The sequence below is a fragment of the Rhea pennata genome, chromosome 22, assembly GCF_028389875.1.
Source record: "Rhea pennata isolate bPtePen1 chromosome 22, bPtePen1.pri, whole genome shotgun sequence".
Taxonomy (NCBI): domain Eukaryota; kingdom Metazoa; phylum Chordata; class Aves; order Rheiformes; family Rheidae; genus Rhea; species Rhea pennata.
Window position 1 is genome coordinate 3,663,278 of NC_084684.1, and position 22,028 is coordinate 3,685,305.

Consider the following 22,028-nt stretch of genomic DNA (forward strand, 5'->3'; position numbering starts at 1 on the left):
CCTTGCCCAGACAGGTGAGGTGGCACTGCCAGTTGCCTGCAGATAGTCACGGGAGCTCTTGGGGCTGCTCTGCTTTTGTTTCGTAGTTTACGAGTGCCCCTGAGCCGGTGTCCCGCGGGCGGGAGGCGGCTTCCGCCGGCGGCGGGCCCGGCCGCGGCGCTCCTGGCCGCCGGAGGGGAGGGAAGGGGCCGCGCTGCCCTCGCCGCCGCGCTGGGCCGCGCCTCGCCCTTGTGAGCGGAGGGTGATGTTCGGTTCGTACGAGACAGGTCTTTGATTTCTTAATACAATGCAGCGGACTGCAAAAAAAATGCTATCCAAATGTAACTTTCATTGAAGATCGTTTCATTTTATACGTTAAAGAAACACAGTCTTAGTTAAAAACCGAAATCCCTTTTAGCAGGAAAGAGTAGGAATAGTGTTACTGATTAGACCAAACTTTTCTTTATTATACAGATGAGGAAGAACTTTCAAGACAAAACCGTGACTGAGACGGTTTCCCATTTATTGTTTTCTTGTGCATTTTATTGACTTCCATTTTAAATTTAATTTAGGCTTTCTCTGCAATATTTAGATTCCAGATATAATGGCTTTGAGGGCTAGTTTGGAAACCAACTGGTTCTGTCACTGTCCAGACAAGGTACATTGGGAAAAATAAATGATGAGAAATAAATTATATAAGAAAATCTAAAATTTACCTTAAATTCAAATTTAATTTGTTACCTAGAGTAGCAAATGTAAAAATCCAAATTTATACCAGATACCAAAAGGGACGGAATTGCCCCACTCTGTCCCGGCTCTGGGTGCCGCTGAGTCCTGCTCCTGCAGGCATTACTGAGCTGGAGCCAGTGACCTGCCCAAGCGTTTGCGTGTGTGTGTCTTTTCTAGTCCAGGACCTTCGTGGTTTTCATGGTCCATCTGTGACCCTTCTTCTGTTTCCTTTTTTCCTTTCCCAACATTATTTGGGAAATGACAACCCCTTCCTGTTCTCCTGTCCTTGTATGAACTACAGTTACCTTTCATCAAATGGTACAATCTCAGTATACATGAAATGAAAGGTTTGATTTTGAAGGGATGTCGTTTGCAGGTGCGGAAAAGTAGAGATAGAGGGTGGAGCTGAAAAAGAAGAGCAGCCTGTCGAGATCTGGGCGCCCGTTTCGGGGAGGTGTTTAACAGTTAGCGCTCCCGCTGAAGCCTCTGCCAGCTGCCGGCGCTCCGGAGGAGCAGGGCCGCGCTGTTGCGCAGAGCCGCGGGCACGTGCGGTCCTGGCTTCCCGAGACGGACGCGGCTGTCTGGGTGCGCCGGGTCGCCTGTACAACGCAGCAGGTCCCGTGGGCTTTGGTGGGCCAGCTCGGAGAGCGAGGCGCTGCCTCTCGGGAGGAGGAAGGGTGTTAGGCTGTAGCCCCCGGAGAGCAGAAATGCTGGCAGGAGGCATCTCACCTCGGGCAAGTGATCTTCATGGGTTACTAGTTTTATCAGCAGTACATCCTTTTATACAGAGAGAAGGAAGAGGGGAGAGAAAATCCATCCAGCTCTGCTGATTCAGGGGAGTAAAGAGGTAGAATTCATTAGGAAAAAAATGTTTACAGCACAGCTTTAGTCAGAGGTTCTTCCATTTTAGCATTCTATTTTTTTATTATAGATTATTTGAAAGACAAAGCAAATAGTAGGGGCGTCTTTGTTTTTTTTTCATTGCAGTTTAATTGCATGACTTATTATATGATGTAACTTCTGGAAATGCCTGTGGTAGTTGCTTGGAAAATGATTTTTGATTTTTTTTATGTTTCAATCTTTGGTGCAAGAGTGTTAAACCTCAAAGAAGTATTCAAACCTGCATGTGGAGAAGAAGCACACATGCACATATGCATGTATGAAAAAAAATATGCATACGTGTACACATATATAGAGAGAGGGGGAATAGGTCTTGGTTCATGGAAAAAAAGGAGTTGAAACTGCTGTGAGAGTAGAATCTTCTTTATTCTAAAGCTCTTCCACTACATCACTAAGGCAGAGACTAAGGGCCTTAAAATTAGTATAACTATAATTTATATCCACCTTAAGGACAGTCTTTGCCTCCTGATCAGTAATGGAGCTTTAAATATAAATGGATCCTCATCTTGAAAACACTCAAATATATTCTTTACTCACATGAAGAGTCAAGGAAGGGTTTGTGTAAGGAAAGTAGGGCATTTGCATAAGTACTCACAGCATCAAACAACAGAGAATTTGTACTGCTTAGACAGCATCAGTCACATTAAAATCATACTGCTTTAATAGTTCATAAAAATTACAATGAAAACACTGAAACTGTAATAGATGTTGCTGTCTGTATTGGTATCGATTTCATAATTTGCATTGTCTTAATCTTGGGTGGGTGAAGATTAAGAATCTCCACGTAGAGGTGTGTGTGCGCAATCAGCAGGTAGCGTCGTAAGCTGTCCTCAGCCTGAAGATGGTGATTTGAGGGCAGTACGTTTCCTCTGGAAACCTAGCTTCTGGAAAACAAAAGATCTTTACAGAGAAAATTCTTGAAAGAAAAACATCCGTTCAGCAACGAAGTGGGGGACAAAATACCTCAAACAAATTTTCCAAACTTTATTTGCAGTGCAAACTTTGTTGGCAGTAACATGACAGCAAAGAGACCTCCAAGTACACGAGTGAAACTGTTTTTTTTCCCCACTGTCCAGCAGCCAAAAGCCCGAAGGAAATCTAGTGCCTCAGGATTGAAAAAATGGAGAAGGTAGAAGATGTGTTGGGATTCTGTAATCTAAAGCCTCTTACATATAAAACATTTAATACCTATTTAACCTGAGATGTGATAGTTAAAATGATAGAAAGCCTGCATGGAAGCAATTATTTTGGGCTCAATTTAAATCAATTAGTAACAAGTTTCTACAAAATACAAATAAACACCTAAGAGAGAGAGCTTTGCATTAAACCAATACAAGTTTGTATGAGGTAACTTTTTACACACACCTTTAAAAAATGCCTGTGAAATGCATTAATCAAGTAAGAGAAACAGAACATAAGGCAGTTCTCTCCACAGAGCATTTGTGAACTAAGATCAACATATTCCTAAAATGAGGATGAAAAAATTGGCCCTAGTCACCGTCAGCTATACTTGAAGCAGAGTTGAACTTCACCAAAACAAGCAGCAGTTCACTCAGAGAGAGGGGAAGGAACCGTATCTAAAACTGCCCCAGCAAATGGTGGCGCTGAACTTCTGCCGTTACGTGGGAGAAATCCCTGAGCAGGCCCTTCTCGCTTCCCGTGGTTTGGCTGCCCAGCAGCTGGGGCTGCTTTTCACGAGAGTGGTGTGATGAGCATGTCCCAGTGCGTGCTGCTGCGCCCAGGTCGCGCGGCTGCTTCCTAACGCAGGTACGTACAGGTTCCTGAAAAGGCACGCGCTTTTTTCCCCGCTTTTCACATTTGAAAAAATTGTCCCTCCAATTTTGATTTTGTGGAGAATTTTTCATTTTTTGTTACTATACGTAGTTTATATGTTTGTGTTGTCTGTAAAGTTTGGTTTTGACTGTAAGTCGTTATCTAGCCCATACGGAAGAGGAGGTAGGTCTAGAACTGACCTCTAGGCAATTTCGTCCACCGGGCATTTGAAATGCCTTTGGGGGCTTGTGTGCAGAGGTGGCGGAGGCAGGCCGGCTGCCTGGCTTAGCTGGAGCAGGCTGCTTCTGTTCTTACAGGCCGTCTGGGTGGCGAGGGTTTCTCGGAGCCGTCCGGTCCGGTAACGCCAGCGTGGTCCTGAGCGATCCCCTGCTGAGCAGCGCCCCTGCTGTAGGGTGTCGTCTTTGAAAAAAGAACAAAATGCAAGTAAAAAATCCACCGGTGTTTAAATGTGAGAAGCCGTTTCCCGTCAGACTGAGAAGTTTATTTAGCAAAGAAGGGGATAACCTAGTGGCTAGAACATAGAAATTTTACCTTCTTCCTGCTTTTACTGAAATGCTGTTTGAGTTCACTCAGGTTACTTTAACTCCTTGTTTTCTCAACCTTACTATGAAGTGGGGAATTCCCCTGTGCCATGTCATGCATTAAAACTGTAGGTTTTACTCTTTGGGCAGCAGATATCTGTGTATACGTGGTGATTTTAGGTCAGAGATCTGAGAATGTTTGAGTTACCATGTACTTACTCATTTTTCAGTAAAATAACTCTGGCTTTTAAAACTAACAAAAGCAATTAGTTCACTCTGGGGACCAATAGGTGGAAACATACTATTTTAAGGAATGGATTTGGTTGTGCAGCTCTCGGAGGCTTTATATTAGGTTAGGGTACTTCTGCTGCAAGCGGGGCCTGTTGCCTGTGGGTGTTGTCTGTGCTCTGGGATGGCGGTCGCAGCAGGCTCGAAGTACGGCACATCACTTAGTGTGAGCACATGCATGAAGCAGACCTATAATGCATAATTATTGCAAGTAACTAGAATACTGCGTATGCACTTCTAAAATTGGCTGAGTTAATAAAATGTGCTCATTGCTCCCCGAGGATATCAAGGGACTGGATAATATCACCAGTTCAAAGCAGGGGCGAGCTGGTAGTGCCTGCAGAAGCTGCGCTGCGTCCCCGTGCGCTTTGCCCGAGTTCGAGTAGGCAGGTGTCTATAGCAGCACAGGGCCTACTTTGCTGGCAGTTTGATTAAAAAAGGAGGATGGCTGTATGGCTGCGGTACCGACGTGGAGCCTGGGAGACCGCAGCGCTATTCTGCTTGGAGATTCCTATATAAGGTTAAAGCTTAAAGCTGCTCACCTGTATCCTCTGCATTCATAGCAAGTCAGTCACCTTCTCTATGTATGGAAGCAAGCAATTAGTTTGAACATTGTACTGTATTTTTTAAAACAAAGATTATTTCCGTGTTTCCAGGAGAAAGGGGAGGTGGCGGTGTTTGGCTACTCTCTTGCTGGCTGTTCCACTGGTTAAAGGGATTCAGGGTGCCAATCCGTATTTTTCACCAGGACTGAAGCCACTTTGTAGCCTCCCTTGGGGGGCAGAATATCCCCAACGTACCTGCGCAGTCTCAAGCAAAATGATAATATGAGGTTGCCGCTTGCACCTCTGGGTGAGCAGAGGCTTCCTGGCTTTTTCAGCTTACGCCTTCAGGCTGAACACTTTTTAGCAGGGGGGCTTTTGTGGGTGTCACTGCTCCCACGTGTAGAAAACTGGTGGTTTCTGGCTGGGCTTGGTGCAGGGTCCTGCCTCTCCACGGCACATGGGAAGCGCCTGGTCAGGCGCTTGTATTTTTGCTGCCTTAGCTGCTGTTATAAATTCCTCACTCTGGCCTTTCACTTCTGATATTTTTCTTTCGGCCAAATCAAAGACGGTTTTGTTACCTCCGGCTCCCTGCGGACGTGGCAGCTTCAGGCAGTGAAATATGCTCCAGCCTTTAGAGAGAGGACAGGGGACCCGCTGCTGGGAATCTGAGGTGGAGCAGGCTTCCAGGAACAGGACGAAGGCTTTTGCCTTCGTTTCAGGGCTAGCTGCACCCGTGTGCATGTGCAGAAACAACAAACCTGCTAGTGCGTGCTGGAAGAGGAGGTAAAGGTGCTTGAAAGTGCTGTGGGATTTATAATGCGGAATAAAAACCACACAGCAGCATGTGGAGGCTGGCACTGAGACACCCTCACTCCCCCCTGCCACTGCCCACTTGAGGAAGCAAGGTCAGCACAGCTTCTGAATTAATGTATGCTGTAGTAAAGTAGACGAAGTGGGGAGCCGTTGTGGTATTTGTGCCTAACAGGAATAAAGCGAGCTGGGTGGGGTTGTGCATGGTTCCCCTGGGACGACAAGTGCAGAGGCAGAATCCCTCTCCAACATGGCTATTTTAAGCTAGAAGCAAGCGTACGCGCTAGGATCCTGGAGCTGTAGCTGGACGGTTTCCCACACGGTGCTGAACAGAACTCCTGTGATGAGGGCCAGAAGTTCAGACCCCTGTCCCTGCGGTGGAAACCATTCAGAAGCTTGCGCGTACCCGTTGCCCTTACACTGAGACCCAGCTGACAGACCCCGGTGCGCAGTGGGGGCCGGAGGGGAGCACTTTGCTGGAGTCGGAGGGGAGCTGTGAGGAGTTTGCTCCTGTAGCTGCTAACATTTGGTGTTTGGAAATGGAGAATCATGAGCCTGGCCTGAGCTAGACCCACGCGGTGCTTGCGAGGAGTTCTCTTCTTCCCCCATAAATGACTGACCTCCCTGGCAAGCAGTGATGCATCCACCTGGGACAGGAGGAGAGCCAAGTCCAACTTGACTGAGAGGATCAGAGAATTGCTGTGGAGGGTAGAAATAACTCTTCAGATCCTGCTGCATGATCATCCCGCTCCCCCAAGGGCCTGGTTGAGGGCCATAGGATTTGTTTCGGAGCTGAGAAGCTGCAGTGATGCTGGGGAGGTTCCCTGAGGCTGCTGGGTCAGGGCCCTTCACGCTCTGTAAGAACTTCCCTCTTCCACACACGTAGGCATGAAACTGCAGCTCAAAGAGCTGCTGTTTGAAGTCGAAGGGGAGGGCGGGAGTTTATCCTGGAGGGACTACCCCCGTCAGCAGCCTTGGGCGGGTGGAGGGGGAATCTGGCCGGCGAGCAGGCAAGTGCACACAGAAATGATGCTGGAAGCCAAGGCTAGTCCTGCTGATGTGGCCCTTTCTCCTGCAGCGGATCATAAAATATGGCTCAAATTTTCATTACGGGCTCTATTGATTATCTTTTGGGACAGATGAATTATAGGGAACATTAAATTAAAAAAAAAAGGGGGAAATATTTGAACGAGTTTGGGAGGTCGATGCCAGAAAGGCTGACGCACCAAGCCTTACCGGCACTCGCCTGCTTTGTGAGCCTGCTGGGCCCCGGGTCCCCGGAGGAGCTTCCCATGGTCCGCCCTCGGGAAGGGCCTGCCCCCCGGTCTCTGCTGGCTGCTGTGAGCAAGCAGTGCGCTCTGCCGTGACCATGGGCGATGGTCAGGGACAGCCAGACGGGGCACCCGTCTGCTGTTCCTGGGCCCTGCCTGGTGGCACGTGTTCTGGGCGGGCTGTGGTGCGGCCCTGGGGAGCCTCCAGTTAAACAGTCTGATGATGGGCAAGTGGAGATAACTTGGCCATCTGCTGTCCACTAGCTTGAGCTTCTCAAATGAAAGGAGAAAACAGGGGTCTGTGAATGGGGAAAGGCTGGGTCGTTGCATTGGGGGAGAGGGTCTGATCCGGCCTAAAGATTTGTGTGGAAGCCAGTGGACTGTCCCCTTTTTAGCTGGGTTTGACCGTGTGTTCTGGGAAGGTGGCCCTCTGGCAGAATAGAGGGGGGAGACGACACACTTCTCACTTCCGTTATGCTTCTCACTCCTTTATTTCTGTGGTAAGATGGACCTGCAGACCCTCTGCCCCAAGCTCTCGGAGCTGCTGACAGGTGAGCCTGTTTTCTCTTTGGCTGGATGAAGCTTGTCTTGACAAGGAGAGATTAGTCTCTGGGGTGAATAACAAAAGCAGTGATGGGCTCCGAAAGGTTTCCCTCCTTCCCTGCACCAAGAGAAACATCACTGCCCTCATAGCCCTTGCTCTGGACTGCACAGTCTCAGCCTCACCTGAGGACAACTGTGTGCCAATACCAGTGTGATCCTTAGCTGTGGCCTGGACTGCTGACATCTACAGTGTGGGGGGAGGCTGGATTAACACATGAGCTGGGAGATGGGGGCTGTTTTCTATGGCTGTTTTATGCTGTGTATCCCATGCCTCTAAGGATGGCTCTTCTGGACGGGTGTAGTAGCCTTGCTTTGGTCTCGGTGAATGGTGCTGAAATGGGGAGAAGTCAAGAAAGCTACAGGAGTACCAGCTGCTTTGGTCAAATCCTTTGTACCTTGAGGGGTTGGCACTCTGCTCTCCAGGGTTCACTGGGTGCTGGAGTTCATACTTGGTGGGGTGCGTGGTCAGGGACCTTTGTCACAAAGTAAGAGAAGCAACAGGTTCAAATCATGTCCCTGTCCTGCAGCGGACTGCAGTCAGAGCAGGGGAAGAAGTGTCTGGCTTCTGGCTTGCCACAGCCAGCTTTGATTTTGAGGATAACCTGGAGCTTTATTAGTTCTTTGGACTCCCTTTACGCTCCCTGTGCAGGTTCGGCCCTTCCAGGTTGTATCAGGGCCGCGATGTTCTGGGTCAGGCTGCAGGGCACGTGTGGCAGGGCTCTGTCCTCTGCTGGCTGCGCGGACTCTGGATTTGGGTGGAGGAGGAGAGGGCTGGAAGGCCAGCAGTGAGTTTACCCTCGTTCCAGGACTGAATTCCCCCAGTGTGGGTGAAATCCTGCAACAGGGAACATCCGTAATACTGGCGGCGTGCTTTCTGCAGCCGGCAGCGGGAAATCAGTGGTGTAACCTCTTTTAAAGGAACCGGCATTTGGAGTGCTCTTTCCTTTCCCGGTGGTAATGGCAGGAGCATCCAGGGGCTGACGCTCAGGGGAGCTCGATGGCTTTAAAGTCCCTTCTTCTCTCTCCGTTTCTGGGTTGGCTTCTGGCGATCAGGCCAGTGCTCCGGAGGAATTCACTGTTTTCTTTCCTGGGATTGAGAAGAATGCAGCCGGGGTCCCTCCCCAGGCACCCGCCTTCACACGCCACCTCGCCAGACAGCCACCCCCCTCCCGGACACTTGCCTGCATCCCGCCGCGGGGTCCCGCGTGGCCTGGTCCCTGCGCCTGCCGCCTGGGGAGACACCGGTCCTCCCCGGCCGCCGGCCCCGGCCTCCGTGCCGGCCGCGGCTTTCCCTCCAGCCCGGGCTGAGCGTGCGGGGCGTCCTCGCTGCGTCGCAGGCGTTGGCGTGTGTGTTGTGGTGGTGCCTTTTCTTCCGCCACGGGCACAGGCTCGCGATTCTCCGGTCATACGGCCCTTTGGCAGGGAGTTTCGCCGGCGCAGCCTGCGCGTGCCGGGCGGGCGCCCCTGTGTCGCTGGGGCAGAGCCGACTCTGGCCGCTGCCGGCTCGGACGAGCGCGAGGCCGTCGGCGCGTTGCCGGCTGGCTGCGTGCAGAGCGCCTCGTGTGCTCGCCGCTGCCTTCGTGCGACGCTTCGCCCGAAGCCGGCATTGCTGAAGCGTGGGCGTTCGTCCCGGCGCGTTGGTGGTGCGGGTGCCGGGGCGCGGGCCGCCTTTCTGAGCGCTTCCTCGCCGATGCCTGCTGATTTCACCGGCCTGCCGCAAGGCTTTGGCTGCGCTGGGCAAGTGCAAAAAGGTGCTGGCTGCCCGGGCACCCGGCCTCGCCGCCGCCACGCACCCTCGCCGTGCCAGCTGCCTCCCTGCGCGCAACTGGTTTTTGGCAAACGGCTGCGTAAACTCCTCCGACAACTAAACTGGAGAGAAAAAGCCCCAAAACCGAGAGAACGTGCAGTCTGGAGTGAGGCAGCCAACAGGCTGGAGCGACTCCCCCAGGGAGCTCTGTCCCCCCAGGTTTGGGAGCAGCCCGCGCGCCGGCGCCGGGCGGACGGGGCTGCAGCCCCTGCTGCACTTGCTGGGCTTCGTTTGGGGAGGCGCCGAGGCTGCTCCAACCCACCAGGCTGCAGTGAGCTCGCAAACACCGAGGAAAAGGTCATGTTATTCACTTTTATTTTTTCAAAGCTGCAAACATCTCTCTCTCTGGGAGGGGAGGCAGCACAGATGCCAGCTCTGATTAATTTAAATATTTACCAATCCCATTTTTTTTAATTGTGTATGTTTGCGCTCTGTTTGTGTCCCATAAAATACCTGGTGTTTTGGGCGTACCCAGTTTGCCGGGTGCATGAGATCACACTGAAAAAATGCAGTGAAAAACATTTTCATGCCACGACACATCAAATAGGATTTTGAATTAAGATGAGGATTTTTTTTTCCTTTTTTTAATCTCCGAAGTTTGGGTGAAAGGCTTTTTTAAAATTTCTTTTAAAAATTCTTATATTTCACTAAGAAGAAGAACTGCTACGGAAGTGTAGACGTTCCTTCTGCACCGTCTCGCTGTGCCAGTCGGGGCGGGTAGCTGCTCGTGCTGGTCAAAGCGGGTCGGCCGCAGGGCGCGTTCGTGCGCCCTGCTCCGGCCGACGGCCTGGCGCAGCGGGTGGGCAGCGGGCCGGGGCGGGAGCGGCGGCAGCCCGGAGCTGGGGGCGAGAGGAGGCAGCTCCTCGGCGCCCGGCTCGCTCGGAGGCAGGCGCGGGGGCGCCGCTCGGGGCGGCGCGTGCTGCCGGAGCCGCCGGGGCGCGAGGCCCGCTCTGGCGGGGGCGGGTTGGCCGTAGCGGCTGGTGCTCCTGCGGGAGGGTTCGAGCAGCGGAAGCACTGCTGACGGTCACCCCGGCTCCTCGTCGTCGTCTTCCACGCCGCTGGCTCAGCCTGTGGCCCCAGAGCTGCCCCGTGTGCAGGGGAGCGTCTCCGGAGCGAGCGTGGCGGCGCTGCGAGCCGGATCCGGGCGCCCCCGGCTCTGCCGGCGGTGTGCCGGCCGGGCAGAGCTTGCCTCGAAGCGCAGGTCTGTTGCTGGGGCTTTTCGTTTCCCCGTGCCTGTGAAGTCGCGTGGCTCCCGCTTCCCCAGGCTGAGGAGCGGGCCTTGAGACTCGGCACGGGGAGAGGCTTCGGGGCCGGGGAGCGGCCCCGCGGCGCGAGCGGGGCTCCCGGGCAGCGGGAAGTGGGCGCTGGGTGGGCAGGTAGCCGGGTGTGAGCTCCGGGGCGCCGCGGGCGCAGCCTGCGGGCTGCTCGCGGCGGCTGCGTCCGCGCTGGAGGGGGGTTGCGCTGGTCAGTGCGAGTGCCCCGTTCCTGCATGGCGCTGGGGAGAGGAGAGGGAGGGAGAAGGTCTGGGGAGGGCAGCAGCTGTCCTTGCCCGGGCCGTGAGCCAGAATCTGAAATTGGACCTGTTACTTTTGAGGAATGTAGGGCAGCGGAGGGGATGCGCGAGTGTGCACGGGGCTGTTGCTTTAGCGTCCTAGGAAAACGGCAGCGCGTAGGATGGCAAGGAGCGGTAATTACCCCACTGCTTCAGCTCCACCGCTGCACTCTTTGATCACTTATTACTTTTCTATTCTTTCTGCTTCTTGCTGTAATTGTTACAAAATCTCTCAGCTTTGGGAGGGGTCCAGGACTCCAGGGCCCAATTGCATCTGCCCTGATTCAGAAAGTGGGTCATGCTGCTTGGTCTGGGAAGAAGATACTCATCTTGCTTAGCATGATATTTATTAGGAGATAGGGAAGGGAATGCAACCGTGCTGTTGCCTAGAAAATTGCTCTGGGGGGGATAGTGAAGGGCTTGTGAGGGCAGAGCACCCTGTGCCTGCTGAAGCCGTGCCGCGTTCTCTGCGCCCGGGCGGCCTGTTCCCTCACGGGAGCTGGGCTTCGGGGACCGGCAGGGCCGCGGCGGGGCTGCGCACTCAGCGCTCCAGAGCACCGGTGATGGGCTCTTCACCTTCCTGCGAGTGGAGCGGGTGGGGGCGTGCGGAGGGGGAGACCCGGCTTGGTTTGATCCTGGCGACACCCGCCGTCACAGCAGCGAGCAGGGGCCTGCCCTGGTTTGGCTTCGCTGCTGGGCCGGTGACCGGCTCTGCTCTGCGCCCCTCCACGTGCGCTCCTAACTCTCGTGGCTGCCCTGAAGGGCAGCAGCTCCCCACTAGCAGCAGCTGGAAAACCTCGATCCAAAGCCCAGAGTCGCTTGCTCTGGGCTGAAGCGCTCTCACTAAATAACAGAGAGGAGGAAACTCGGCAGAAGCAGCAGCTGACGGTACCTAGCGCGGCTCCAGCAGGGTCTCGTGCTGGGGACTCTGCCGCAGACCGCCCTCCTCCGGGGGGAGAGGGGGGGTAGGAAAGCTCAGCTGATCCCGCCAGTCTGGCCGGGCCTGTGCTGCTGCTTGCTGAGAAATCACCCTCCGGATCAGCCGAAGGAAGAACTGGCAACTCCGGTAACTTGGAGGGCCGGATCCTCAACTAGTTTAAGTTGGCATGACTTCACTGAAGGCACCGAAAGCGTGCTGTTTTACACCCAGTGAGGATCTGGTCCAGTCTCTCCTACGAGAAGATGGCGAAGGGGGCATGAAGCGGTGGTTGATAGAGCCCACCTGCAGCGCGCGGGGACTTCGGAGCTGTCCGGCCCGGGGAGCGGGCGGCATTTCCTCACGGCTCGCGCGGCTCCGACTTGCTGCGGCCAAGGGGAGAGCGAGAGCGCGGCGCCCCGGGAGCTCTCTGGGGAGAGCGCAGTCCCTCCCGCTCGTGCCTTTCTGGCGGCGGAGTGGGGAAGGCGTCGAGGCCCATTCGGCTTGTTGTGAGCGCTGCGGGGGCTCGTCCTCGCGGGCGCGCTCGGGCTGCCCCGCTCTCCTTCGCGTGCAGCACCGCTGGTGTCCGCTGTGGCAGGGCTGCTGCCCCCGATGCGGGCCCGGGCCGCGGGCCGCGGGCTGCGGGCTGCGGGCTGGGTCTGCCGCCCTCCCCGCGCCGCTGCGCTGGGGCAGGAGGGAGAGCAGCAGCGTCGAGCTGCGCCGTTCGACAGCGCGGAGCACGCGCCGGCGGGCCATGGGGGGGCAGGCCCCGTGACGGGGCCGGATCCCCACGTCGCTCCCGCGCGGGCGGCGTTACGGGCCGTGGTGAGGACGTGGGGACGGCCCTGTGTGTTTGCGGAGGAGGCTGTTGGCTGCAGCGCGGGGCTCTGGGAGCTGCGGCGATACCCTGAATTGCCTCCAGCTGCCCGGCACGCACTCACATCCTGGGTGGGACTGAGCAGCTCTTCCAGCAACTCCCCGTGCAACAGTCCAGGACCGGAAGTGAAGAAGGGGTAAAATATCCAGCTGAAACTGCTGTAGGGTATAATTACCTGGGCTGGAGCCTGGCCAGGACACCAGGCATCCTGCACTGTCTGCTGGCATCCAGAGCGCCCGGTGTTACGGCAGAGGTGGCCGGCACCAAGGAGCGGTGGTGCAGGTGCGAGAGCAGGGCCCGCTCCCCGGCGGCTGCCTCCGCTGCCCTTCAGCGTGACGGCTTCCGAAGTTGCTTGGTGCTCGTTTCCGTGGCTGGTCTGTGCACGTACCGGGGTGCCAGGGTGCTCGCGGGAAACTGCAGTCTGTGGATGGATGGCCCAGTCCTAATGCTTATTTGAATGCACCTACTTTTCCATTTAAAAGAAGAGGGGAAAAAAAGCTTAAAACAAAAAGAAAATCAACAAGGAAAAAAAAAACAAAGGAAATTGACTTCCCAAAAATTACACGAAGCTAACACTGGAGGCCTGGCACAGATCCATCGCAGCCAGGAAACTCGGCGTTAACCAGCGCGCTCCCACGGCTGCCGGGAGGGGCTGCGCCCTGGCAGCCCGGGCCGAAGCCGGGGCCATCGGGGGCTCCGGGGCGCCGCGGCCGGCGTTGGCACGCGCCCCGAGGCCCGCAGAAAGCGGCGCTGAGTGCACGCGCGGCTTTGGGCTCCGGGGAGAGGGTTGATACCAGCCTCGTGGTGCTGAGATCTGACGGCTGATAGCGGCGCCTGGCCAGGGCCCTTCTCCCCCATGGAGGGCTGTCCCCGTGGGCTCTGTTGGCGGAGCGAGGCTGGAGCGACGGAGCAGGTGCCGGCAGGCCGCTTCTGAGGAAGCCTGTGAGTTTGAGCCCTGCCTCAGGTTGCAAGTGAGGATGAGGTTGACGCTTCTTCGTTCCCACTTGCGTGGGGCGCAGCGGGACATAAATCATTGCGATAGACGGCTTGGGTTCACTTGGCGTTAGGGCAGAAGGGGGACGTCGCGGGCTGGGCCGGGCGCCGGCGGAGGGCCGCGTGGGTCCCCGGAGGAGGCCTGGAGCAGCAGCCGTGGCTGCTGGGGCGGGTCAGAGGCGACCGGAGCTGGTGGCGCCGGGAGCCTTGCAAAACACCTGCTGCACTCTCCTCGCCTCAGGCCGGTGCCGTCGGAGCCCTCGTTTCGCCCGGCGGGCTGGGAAGAAGAAAGAAACGGGCTCCGGTACCTAGGGCTGCAGAGACTTGGCACCGCTGACGGAGCGGGACAGAGGTCCGGCCCCGCTTGTGCTGCTCCCCGGCCCGGCGGCTCGCCAGCCTGCTTCTGCTGGGAGTCTTTGCAGCTTTGGCGTACTGCAGGCAGAGGGCTTCGTGTCGCACCTTTGATAGTGGCTGATTTCAGGGGTTGGGGGAGGTAGGGATGTGTTAAGGCTGAAAATATTTACAGGTTTTGAAGTTGAAACGCAAACAGGAAAAGCCCTTTAAAAAGTGAGTGTAGTGGATATTCAAAACAGGGATTGCCATGGAAACGCCACAATATTTGCTTAAATTGACACAAAGGTTGCTGGTTGCAGGCTTCTGACTTCTTTGGCTCCATTTTCTTTGGCCCGGCACCTATCACAAATTGATCTCGACAGCCTTCTTTTGTTTTGCTTCTTTTATTTTTGTCTGATGGAAATTAAAAAAACAACAAAAAAACCTCCACTCTAGAAATCCCACCTCCCAGAAGAGTTCAGAGCTTCTGAGCTTCTGTCAAATGTTCAAGCTAGGACGTTTTTTAATTTTGTAAGTAAAGTAAAAGTTCTTGTTTTTTTAATCTGGTGTATTTATCCATTTCCTCCAACACGGGAAATGGAAGGGAATTGTCTTAACTGACTTTGGAGAGTGGAGAGAAGGGTGAAACCTGTTGCAAAGGTGGCAGTATGCATCCAAGAAGAACAGGAAGGGAGGTGGGACTTGCGTTGTCCAGCTCTTGGATTGAAATTTGAGAGATTTCAGTTCCTGGTTCTGCCACTGATTTGCCAAGTGACTTTTAACAAGTCACTTAATTACTGTGTGCCTCAGTAAGCTGGAAATAATAATTCTTCCTTTGCCTCGTCTGCTTATATTTGTACTGTCTTTGGGACTTTCGTGTGTAGGTGTACGAGGTCAGCGATAGAGCTCTGTTCTACTGGGGGCTGTAATACAAGCACAAGCGAGTGATCCCCCCGCAAAGGAGGGGTGGCATCGCAATCTTGGGTGTGCGAAATGCTCTGCTGGCGACGGAGGGCAGCTCTTTGTGAGAAGTGGTGTAGTACTGCAGCCTACTGCCTCTGTTCTCATTGCCCTGGACTTTTCTCGGGTTAGCGTGTGGCCCACTGCATGGTCACCGAGGGGGTTTGTACCTTGACATTTGAGTTGTTAGTAGCACAGATGGCAGAAAAGGAGATCGAGATGCAGTGTGTTTGGCAAGCTCTGGAGCTCCTTGCCTTGTGGGCTGCTGCGTGTGACCAAGGGCTGAGGTCTGTGGGTGGCTGTGGCATCTGAGGCCAGCGTCACTGCTTGTGCTCGTGATTCACCTGGGCTCTTGTAGTGCTCTGTAAGTAATATCCATTTCCTTTCGAACCTCTCCTCAGGGCAAAGAGACTTCACCAAGTGAAGGGAACCCATCAGATTCATACTGTCTTCACCTGAGACCATCTCCAAAACAAAGATCCTGACTTCTCTCCTGGCTCTGTACATTGGAATGGACCTTGAAACCTGTGACTTCTCAATACAAGGTACTAGGTTTTGTTCTGTAATCAGTCCCTCAGCTCTCAAGTAGGGCTGGACTGATTTTGGCTCCCCAGAGTATCTAGAAGACAATGTTTGGGTCATGGATGCATGGTGGGTTATTGGTTTGTCTTGGGCTGGCTCACAAGTAGGACTGGGTCTGTATCATGTCCCTGGCTTTGCTGCCAATTTCAGCACCTCCTGGACACAGCAAAGTGTTGGTTTGATTAGCTCCCCCTCTTAGTCACCTTTTTCAAAACAGGCTAGTGTGCAGTGTTAGCGATTAGCTAAGTGGTACGCCGGAACAGGCGGGCAGGGGAGTCCCCTGGGTGAGTACCGAGTGGGGCAGTTTCTGATTGCCTCGTCTCACAAGAGAATAGGAGTTTTAGGATGTCTGTGGTCATGGTGGGAAATTCAGCACGGTTGTGAGGGGGTGGGACTCTGTGTTTCTAAAAGCCATTTTACTTTCTTCACTGCTTGACTCCCATCACAGCTTCTCTACAAAGAAAGGTATGGCACAGCATGGCCTAGGAGAGAGCAGTTATAGGATAACAGTGGTATAATCTCTCTCTTCTTGATGGTTTGGGGGGTTGGGAAGAACCTGGTGGCACTGCCATACCGCATCGGGTAGGAGGAGCTGAGGATCCTGGCAGTGCCTGGGCTGTGTGTGATGATGTTATGTCTAATCTGTAGGAGGTGGAGGTTTTGTTAGGGAGTAGCTCCATACTGTGTTGACACCATTAAATGATGATGATGTCTGAATAAAGATCAGCATCCTGAAGTGCCTGAAGGGCACCATGTTGCTCTGACTTTTGCTGCCTCTGTGCCACAAATGATGCTGTGGCAAAGCAACGTATCCAAAGCTGTTCTGAGTTACAGATACAGCTGAGACAGGGCCGTGCTAGTGCAGCTTGAAAATCTGAACTAGAAGAACCAGGGTGGAGGGATGGTATTGGCTCGAGAAGAGGGAAGAAGAGGATAGTCATGGGGCTGAGATGCTAGTCTAGGGCTTCAGCTATCACTGACCATCCCTGGCCGTGTGCGGGGCGGGGGGGAATTTACTCATGTTCTGGTGCCTTACCTTAAAGAGCAACAGCCGTGAATCTCTAAGGCTCAGCAGGGCTTAGTTCTTACCTCGTGCTCAGAACCTGCAGAACTGACTGCTTTCAGTAAACCTGGCAGTAAAGTGTGCTTCAGGATGGGATATGGGTGAGCTGTGCCTTCCCACACCTTCCCAGTGCTGAAACTCCTCCAGGGTCTGGCATGCTTTATTTGGAGAGGCTCGTTTTGAACTATTAACGAAGGGAACTCTGGCCTTTATCCCTGGGTGAGCTGCAGTAATGCCTGCGTGCCCTCTCCGAGCAGCGGCAAGCGCCCTCCTGGGGCTCCAGGGGTGAGAGGGCTTGCCTAATCCGAGCTCTGCTGACGGGAGTACGCTGCTGCGGTGAGAGGGAGCCTTGAGATTTTACCAAGTAAGATTTACCTCAGATTTGACTGGGGCAGGTGAAGCTGCCGCCACACACCCTTATGTTTATCTCCAGAGGCACAAAATCGAGCGGGAAAAGCTCTGCTGAGGAAGCTGCTATGTAGGCTTTGGGTCCATTTTTCCAGCAGAGGGACCTTTTCCAGTGATGCCTCTCATAGCTTTCTGCTCGTGCGACTTCTGGCACTGAAGCCCTGGATGTCTGTCTGGCATGGACCTGGAATGAGCAGTGCCTCTGAGACAGGCAGGAGGAGGAGACTGGCACATCAGGAATGCCTTAAGTGCTTGCAGATCTGTAACCCCTTTCTGATGTTTGTCTTCTCCTCCTAGCACCTACGGGGTTCTTTGTCTGTACAGTGTCCTTTAGGGGCTGTTTTCTAAGGGACAGAAGCTCGTTAGAGACGATTGAAATATTTCCTTTGGCTCCAGTGCCGTCCTGAGGTTCTCTTGGTTTTACAAGCATCCCTTCAGTGAAAGGAGATGCCTCTAGCCTTTGAGGCATGTGGCCTTGTGATCGCTCGTGCTCTGGACTAGGAATCCCTGTGCTCCAGCACAGCCAGCCCTGGAGCAGCTTGTACGGTTTCCACTTTGAGAACAAGCTCAGTTTACCTTGGGCTACGGAGGCTGCCTGCACGGTCTCAGAGCCCATCCCTGGGCTGTGATTGTAGTTTCACTTTCTGTTTATAAGCACAAGCAGACTGTTTAGTCCTAGAGCTGTAAAAGCTGGAGGGATTTTTCTTGTTCAGTTGATGAACAGTTTGGGTATTGTGCTGTGCAGAAAAAAAGTCTAGATAAGTATGTGGGAAATTATCAGAAATACCTGCTTTATTTTTGTTTGAATTTGCAAATATTTCCCCATGCTTCAGTCCTGAAGTAAACCTAAGTTTGGGGGCAACCATGGCTGACTGTGCTATTTTGCCAGGCTCCTTGGGATCACTGTGCAGGCACGGCTGCGAGTGAAGGGAGGTGGGAACGCTGCCTTCCTCAGAAGCGCGGCCGGGCCCAGCCCAGCAGCCCCTGGCGGCTCACAGTCCGAGCTGGGCTGGGGAATATGAAGCAGCCTTGCAAAATCGTTGTGGAAATTTACCCGCCTATGTACGAAATCAACTTGCCTGCCTTTGCCAGGAGGAGTTTAGCTTGCCCATTAAAATATACATCTACTTATGTATTACTTGTTCTGTGAGAGAAAATTTTCCCAGGCAGTTACAAAACTCAGTCTAGACTGTAACGTGTGGCATCTGGTGGTAACATGCCATATACATATATCTGAATACAATATCTACTGTATCATCCTGGTTGGGAGTTAATAGCACATATCTGGATTACAGCGAGATCTTTCCATTTTCAGCACGCTCTCGCTGGATGAAAGCTTGGCCTCGTTCCTGCCTGCACTGGTCTGAATGGGCTCCGCTCTGCCTGCTTCCATCCTGATGAAGCAGGGCAGGTATTTCCATAATGCCTGTTCTGACCTGTGGCCCCGCGGTCCACCTAGGCTGGAGGCAATAGTTCTCGGGCAGAGCTCTTCCGGTATGGCTGAACGGGGGAGAGGGGAGATATTAAAAGCCTGTCTGGGATAAGAGCAGGGTTGTCACATCCATCTGCTCGGGCCCTGACGAGCAGCTGATCCATATTGTTAACATATTGCCTGCCATATGGGCTAGCTCAGCTCTCCAGGAACGCTTGGGAGACCTGACCTCTAGTGTGACAAGATGTGAGCATGAAGGACGGGTTGACAACAGCCCTTGGGTCTTGGAGTGTGAAACCATGTTTCAGCCACTTCCACTGCCTTTCCCTGCTCTCACTCATGCGCTGTTTTTCCCTGCGTCTCTCCCTCGCTCCTCTCTCTCTGAGGGTTTTTTCCTCCCTCCTCTGTTTTCCGCATCCCTGGTCTGTGCTAGATCAATGACCTTCACTCATAACCAGAGTGGACAGTTCTGACTCCCTCCCCCGGGCCTTCGATCAGATGTTTGGTTGGCGGCTGTGGAAAGCTGAATGGGGGGAAGTCAAAGGAGGGGAAGGACGATCATGTGCTCAGCAGGTCTGATAACCATCCTTAGCATATCTGGTCCTGGAATGGGACTGAGGCCAGATCCAGTAAGGTCCTTAGCACCTCCTATTTGTTTGGGTGATGAGGGATGCTAGTGTGGCATCCTGATTGAAGGCCCGGTCCAGCTGAGGAATCTGAGCAGGTTGAAAGGGCTCAAAGTTTCAGGGGAGGGCCCCGATGCCCACATTCAGAGGAACTTTTATAAGGCTCTTGAGTGGCACACGGTGACTGTGGTTTGAACCTGAAGTTAAGCACAGCCGCAAGCCCTTCAGAACCCCTCTGCTGTGTCAGGCCGCTAGTGATTTTGCACCTACAGCCGTCAGCATGAAGGGGAGCTAGTTGTCTAAGGGCAAAAGCTGGGCAGAGGTTTCCAGGTAATGAGGCAGTCATCTGGGCAGGAATCTGCCCAGTTGCTGAAGGAGCTGAGTGCAGGCAGCTGTAGCGTGGGGAGATGCTCGCACAGAGCTCACGAAGAGCAGCTTAGTCCTGAAGAAGCCAGGTGCTTAGGCAAGTGCCAACAGTTGCCTGGCGGACTGTCGCCTAGCAGAGCCAGCCTGCTCCCAAAACTCACGTGGAAGAAGGATGTTCAGCACTGCAGGGAACAGGGCTGGACCAGGCCTGCATTAATTCATACCTTACTTTCCCGGCTGCCCTCAGTCGTTCCTCGGAGCTTACGGTGCTCCCAGTCTCCTAGAGCCTCTGGTGATGATGATGGCCGTTTCTTGCTCGAGGCTTCTGCCTTCACATGTCAACTTTATGGAGGTGAAATCCTGGCACTACTAAAACAAGCATGAGTTTGCTATAAACCGCATTGGAGTCATGGAGGCAGGATTTCAGCGTTGGTTCCTCAGAAGAGATTCTCTTTCCCAGTGTATGTGGCCCACCAGCATTGTCAGAACCGACTCCTCAAGGCAGGACTTGTTTGTCGCTTAGTCTCCCCAAGTAAGGATTGCCTTTCTTCTTCTTCTTCTTTTTTTTCCTTTTCTTCTTTTTTTTTTCTTTTTTTTTTGGTGGGGTAAATGCCTGCCTTGTGAAAGTCAGTATTGTCAAAAGTCTGTCATTTCACCCTATTGCTCTTCATAAAGATTTTAGACTGTTTTAGGAGCTTTATCACTCTCCTTCCCCTATACTTGCAATTGCAATGAACATTAATCGTGTTTATTTGGACAGAAAGGAGCCCACTGAGGTATTGCAAAATAAAACAGTGATGAATCTTGGTTTATTTACTCAAGCTTCAGTGATGTAACAAACCTGATTTTATGCTAATAATGACTCAGAAGCAGAGCTGGGAGGAGAAGCCTGATCTCCTGATTTCTTTAACCATCTGACAGTATTTCTTCCTTCTCTCACTAGATCCAGTGGCAATTCTCTCAGATGTGATGCAGGCAGTGATATCAGGGCACCCGCATAAAACAGCTCCCTGAAAGAGCAGATTAATAGCGCTCAGCTAGTTTGCAAGGTTCCGCTAGACATTTAGGAACGTGTTCAAGTCTAAGAAGTTCAGAAACGTTTCTGGTCTCGGCTAGGGAGATGGTACGTGGGGACGTCGGGCGCTCAGTAAGCTGTCCGGCGTGAGCCAGCAGGGACGCTGACCTGCCGGAGCGCCGCAGGAAAGCACTTGGAGCAATCAGTGCTAAGTATGCACATGAGTGTTCGAGGCAAATGCATGTTCAAAATGCAGTTCTTGGAAATCTGTTGATAAAAACAAAAAATTTGAAAAATGAACAAATACCGTAAGGTAAATGTGCCCTCTTCTCTGACGTCTTCCACTGGGGCTTCATTCCAGAGCTAGTTTTCAGCTCTGGACAGTACTGGAAGTAAGGCTTATCTCACTACTTGAGTTTTAGCATATTGCTTCTGACAAATTATGTATTAGTGCTGGGCTTTTTTGTTGTTGCTGCAGTTATATATTAACTATTGAAAGCCACAGGTAAGCCATCTGCTGATGTAAAGCAGCAAGGCTGCATTTTCAGCCAGCAGAACTATCCTGCTTTTTTGCCACGGCAGTTTATGATGTATCCCAGTGTCTATCCTGTGATTCTTGCTGAGTTTGTCTTAGCTGTACATTAATAGGACATAGAGAAAAGAGGAGAGGACAAAGTAAGGTGGCTTTGAAAGTAAAATGAGGAAACAATATTGCTAGCCTTGTTTTTTCAAAAGTCAAAAACTAGTCCCTCTCCCAGTTAAAAATCTCGGTAATACCAAGGTTTCTGTGTGTTTAGGGTGCACACAGATCACATGTCAGGTTGCTCTGCCCTGTTACTGGGCGAGCAAAGGGAGCAGAGGGAGGGATAGCACTATATATATATATTGTCGTACAAAACAAAAATCTTACGTAACTTCCAAGATCGCAGGCTTTAAGAAAAACACCGAGCATTGCAAGGTTCACAAGAGCTGGCACATGGAGGCAATTCCTACCTGATTACTGTGTCCCTGAAGTGTGCTGACCTAGAGAGCAGCCTACTCAGGAAGCCGGTTGCCATCCTCCCTCGTCGGGGCTAGCTAGAACAGAGCTGAACTCAGCTGTCCCGAAGGCCGGGAGGGTTTTTGCAGGCTTGTTTTACCGGGGGCCGTTCGGCACCGGAGCGCTGTGAGTCCTCTCCCGAGCTCGCCGGGTGGTGCAGGGGGGCAGTCCCCTCCCTTGGACCTGGGTACCCAGGCAGGGCCTGGGCAGGGCAAGGGGACAGCTGGCTTTACCCTGTCCTCTCCTAGCCACTTCTTGCTTATTCCCCTGTGCCACCTTTTATGGGTTCACCAGAAAGGAAAGGAGATTTCTCTTTCCCTTGTTTGCTTCACTCCATTACTCCCATCTGTTCATCCAGGCCCTCGGTCCCTTTGTTTTTCAGAGTCCTGCAGATCTGAGCTCTCTGTTTGCTCTCTGGGATGCTCGTACGAACAAGGCTGGTGCGGGAGGGAGGTCTGGTTCACAGGCCAGCGCGAGGGCTGAGGGGAACATGCCTCTTCAAATTAATCAGTTTTCTCCTCCAGAAATGCTAATGGGGGAAAAGCAATTAAAGCAGCCTGTTTTTTATTAAGTAATCTGTGTTAAGAGCTTGTAATGAAGTTTAGTGCCGTTGTGACTC

At 53.0% G+C, this 22,028-nt stretch overlaps 1 protein-coding gene across 2 annotated transcripts in view; it reads left to right on the forward strand.

Annotated features, from left to right (window-relative positions):
• The window catches only part of CASZ1 (castor zinc finger 1), a 187,432-nt gene that overhangs the window by 20,289 nt on the left and 145,115 nt on the right, over positions 1 to 22,028 (forward strand). Inside the window, exons 1-2 of one of the 2 annotated variants that reach the window (XM_062593430.1) lie at positions 14,401 to 14,449; positions 15,280 to 15,423. The gene's annotated coding sequence lies outside the window, so the exon portion shown is untranslated. Of the gene's footprint in view, positions 1 to 14,400; positions 14,450 to 15,279; positions 15,424 to 22,028 lie in introns of those variants that run through there. The other variant, XM_062593431.1, reaches the window with a different exon arrangement.